The sequence below is a fragment of the Silurus aristotelis genome, assembly GCF_946808225.1.
Source record: "Silurus aristotelis genome assembly, chromosome: 5".
NCBI classification, from domain to species: domain Eukaryota; kingdom Metazoa; phylum Chordata; class Actinopteri; order Siluriformes; family Siluridae; genus Silurus; species Silurus aristotelis.
The window spans coordinates 32,796,409-32,800,725 of NC_139578.1; the positions used below are offsets into that span (position 1 = coordinate 32,796,409).

At 34.9% G+C, this 4,317-nt stretch overlaps 1 long non-coding RNA gene across 1 annotated transcript in view; it reads right to left on the minus strand.

Annotated features, from left to right (window-relative positions):
* Window positions 1-511: 511 nt before the first annotated feature.
* LOC310725935 overlaps window positions 512-4,317 on the minus strand; it is a 22,252-nt gene continuing 18,446 nt past the window's right edge. The window contains exon 3 of the long non-coding RNA XR_014533570.1: window positions 512-1,132. This is a non-coding gene — a long non-coding RNA (uncharacterized lncRNA). The remainder of the gene's footprint in view (window positions 1,133-4,317) is intronic.

Consider the following 4,317-nt stretch of genomic DNA (forward strand, 5'->3'; position numbering starts at 1 on the left):
TTTTGGGATGTTTGACAAATAAAGCCTTCTGCAAACACACACACACACACACACACACACACACACACACACACACACACACACACACACACACACACACACACACCTGCACTGGAATTTCTGGGTTTTATTTAGTCATCTGAACCCATTAGGATAAACTCTGTGTCCTGATATGTGAATGTGTGAAAGCTGATGTAATGGACCCTGCTGAAGATTGCATCTCATTTCTGTTTGAACAAAATAATTATGCACAAATAAAACAGAGTCTGAGTGACAGCGTTCACCCGTTACATCATGTTTTACAATCTGGGAAATGTTTCCTGTGTATTTTAGACCAGAACAAATCTCTCATGAGTTCATCCAGATTAGGCTCAAGATGAATGGGGGGAGGTGGGGATGGGGGGGTGGGGGGGGGTGAGACTTGTCTGTGTATTGAATAATATAAGACATAATTATTATTTTATTGACTCTCAAATGAAGTCTTGAATGAATCCCCACTAAACACCACGTGTGACTTTATATATGTGATTTATTTTATATATATTATATAGACGTCCACTTACACAACCTTCACTGTGTCTACATTAATACACAGAAATAAACAATACACAATAACATCTTATAATACAGTCATTATTTATTGATTTTAATTCTTTTACAGGTTTTTATCGAATATAATCAAAGTCTTTTACTGTATTGGTGCCTGATTAGAAACTCACATTAATTATAGAATAAAGAAAAAGAAGGAAAAAGAAGAGATGATAGCAGGAAGTATTACTGAGAAGATTTAGAAGATGCTAGATGTACTATATAAATATATAAATGTACCTGTGTGTCTGCAGAGTCTAAGAATAAATCAGATAAATGATCCTGAGCTCAATTTATGATTTAATATAAAATGTAAAAAAGATTCTCCCTGCTGAACTACAGAAAAAGTGAATTCTGCATGAATATGAATTATTTATTAGAGAGAGGAGATGGAGATGTAGATGGAGATGAAGATGGAGGTGGAGATTTAGGTGGAGGTGGAGAAGTTTTGTTCAGGATCTGGTCAATACTTTCCATGCGTTTCTGCACCCACTCGAGTTCAGGATCTACACACACACGACGGTTGTCCTTCATCAGGGTGAAGCTGCAGATTAGAGAGAAGATGTACATCAGTGTAGAACTGCAATAAAATCAGAAAATCTCACACACACACACTCCAAACCTCCACCATTATATACAGTTATATTATATTACACACAATTATACAATAATAATGCACATGAAAATGATCACTTTTTATTATTATTTATTACAATCAATAAAAAGAACAATGAGGAGGTGAAAACTTACATGACTCCAGATTTTGTACACTGACGGTCTGTTACTTTATACCCTGTAATGACTCTGATAGGGATTGGAGTTCTCTGGTATTTGAAGCAGCATGAGTCTGGTCCATTTGAGTCTGTAAGAAAACATTTCCACATTCAGTTCTGTGATTAAATATTCAATAATTCGATATTAAACACTTTTATATTCAGTATAAAATGCAGGTCTGATGTATCTGTTAAACTGTTGCTGAATCCTGGATCCTGATTGGTTGCCAGGTGTTGATTAATTCTGTAGAAGAGCAGCTCTGACAGTAGTGCAGGTTTATACTGTATTAATGCTCTCGTTCTGATACGTTTCTATAGCAACAGTTCAGTCACAGTGACGTGTACAGCAGACGCTCCACATACACGCATTAGAAACGTTTTCTCATGTATAAAATGATGGAAGGAGTCTCCAGTGTCAACACTGTTTTTTTTATTTTGCTGTGGTTTAGATAAAATAAAGAATCTTGGTAAAATAATCAACTTTAGACTGTAACAGTAACTTGTCTTCATCACGCTGCTCCATCACTCAGTATTTTACTGTAAACACTGAATATTTTTATAATCTGTTACTGCTGCTATTATTACTACAGCAAATACTATAATAATAATATTAATAATAATAATAATAATAATAATAATAATAATAATAATAATAATAATAATAATATCATTATTATTAATAAATATAAAAAAGAAAATCTGATCTTACTCTGGGCCGTTGTAAAAGACTGAAGGCAGGTGAGAACCAGCAGAACCAGCAGGAGACCACGAGAGATCATGACTGATGATGATGATGATGATGATAATGAGGATGTTGATGATGTTGTAGATGTGAGCAGAATGATATTAATGCAGATCCCATTCAGTTTATATAGCTGTTCCAGGAGGGTTTGTTTGTATTTGTGTGTTTGTATGTGTGTGTGGTTGTGTGTGTGTGTGTGTGTGTGTGTGTGTGTGTGTGTGTGTGTGTGTGTGTGTGTGTGTGTGTGTGTGTGTGTGAGAGAGAAATAAAAATTCCCCTTTGAAAAAGAAACCAAATAAGACTCAGCAGTGGATCTAAAATGAAAAAGAACTGAAAATATAACAGAATAATCTTAATGCAGTATAAAGTACAAAAATTTCAAATGAAATAAAATAAAGTCAATAATATTAATAATATATATTTATAAATATATAAAAATATTTTTGAACATTTAATAAAATCGCTTCATTTATTTGCAGAAGACAAATACTCACGCAGATCGACTAAATCAGCATCAGGGTTTAGGGTTTGTGTTAGTTTAATGGTTTAGGCCTTGGATTAAGTTTTGGGGTTATAGGTTTGGGTTAGGGTTAGGTTTATTAATTCGGCTTATGGGTTAGGTTTATTTGTTAGGGTTCTGTTTAGGTTAATGGGTATGGGTTAGGCTTAGGTTTATGTGTTAGGGTTAGGTTTAGGTTAATGGGTATGGGTTAGGTTTATGTATTAGGGTTAGGTTTATGTGTTAGGGTTAGGTTTATGTGTTAGGGTTAGGTTTAGGTTTATGTTTAGGTTAATGGGTATGGTTTAGGGTTAGGTTTATGTGTTAGGGTTAGGTTTAGGTTTATGTTTAGGTTAATGGGTATGGGTTAGGGTTAGGTTTATGTGTTAGGGTTAGGTTTAGGTTTATGTTTAGGTTAATGGGTATGGGTTAGGGTTAGGTTTATGTGTTAGGGTTAGGTTTAGGTTTATGTTTAGGTTAATGGGTATGGGTTAGGGTTAGGTTTATGTGTTAGGGTTAGGTTTAGGTTAATGGGTATGGGTTAGGTTTATGTATTAGGGTTAGGTTTATGTGTTAGGGTTAGGTTTAGGTTAATGGGTATGGGTTAGGTTTATGTATTAGGGTTAGGTTTATGTGTTAGGGTTAGGTTTATGTGTTAGGGTTTAGGTTTAGGTTTATGTTTAGGTTAATGGGTATGGGTTAGGGTTAGGTTTATGTGTTAGGGTTAGGTTTAGGTTTATGTTTAGGTTAATGGGTATGGGTTAGGGTTAGGTTTATGTGTTAGGGTTATGTTTAGGTTAATGGGTATGGGTTAGGGTTAGGTTTATGTGTTAGGGTTATGTTTAGGTTAATGGGTATGTGTTAGGTTTAGATTTATTTGTTAGGGTTAGGTTTAGGTTTATGTGTTAGGGTTAGGTTTAGGTTTATGTGTTAGGGTTAGGTTTAGGTTAATGGGTATGTGTTAGGGTTTAGGTTTATGTGTTAGGGTTATGTTTAGGTTAATGGGTATGTGTTAGGGTTTAGGTTTATGTGTTAGGGTTAGGTTTAGGTTAATGGGTATGTGTTAGGGTTTAGGTTTATGTGTTAGGGTTATGTTTGGGTTAATGGGTATGTGTTAGGGTTTAGGTTTATGTGTTAGGGTTATGTTTAGGTTAATGGGTATGTGTTAGGGTTTAGGTTTATGTGTTAGGGTTAGGTTTAGGTTAAAGGATATGTGTTAGGGTTTAGGTTTATGTGTTAGTGTTAGGGTTTTAAGTCTCGGGTTGTGCAGTCTGCTCTAATAACCCAACAAAGTCCATACTAATTATTCTGAAGGGGAATTTGATTAACACTAATGAGTTAAATGGATCTTTTGTTACGGTCGGCAAATTTACCAGCTCACATTCATGGCATGAAGAGAGAGAGAGAGAGAGAGAGAGAGAGAGAGAGAGAGAGAGAGAGAGAGAGAGAGCGAGAGAAAGTGAGAGAGAGAGCGAGAGAGAGAGAGAGAGAGAGAGAGAGAGAGAGAGAGAGAGAGAGAGAGAGAGAGAGAGATTTTAATCATAATGTTTTTTTAGCAGTATTTAGTAATTTCATATTAAGTGTATAGTATAAGTAGTTAAAATCCTCGACCCATCATGTGTTTAACAGCGACATCATTTCTTTACACAGATATAAACATAATAATAAACTCCACTGAAAATAATTTTTAATCACTAAATATTTGTTTTACTGAT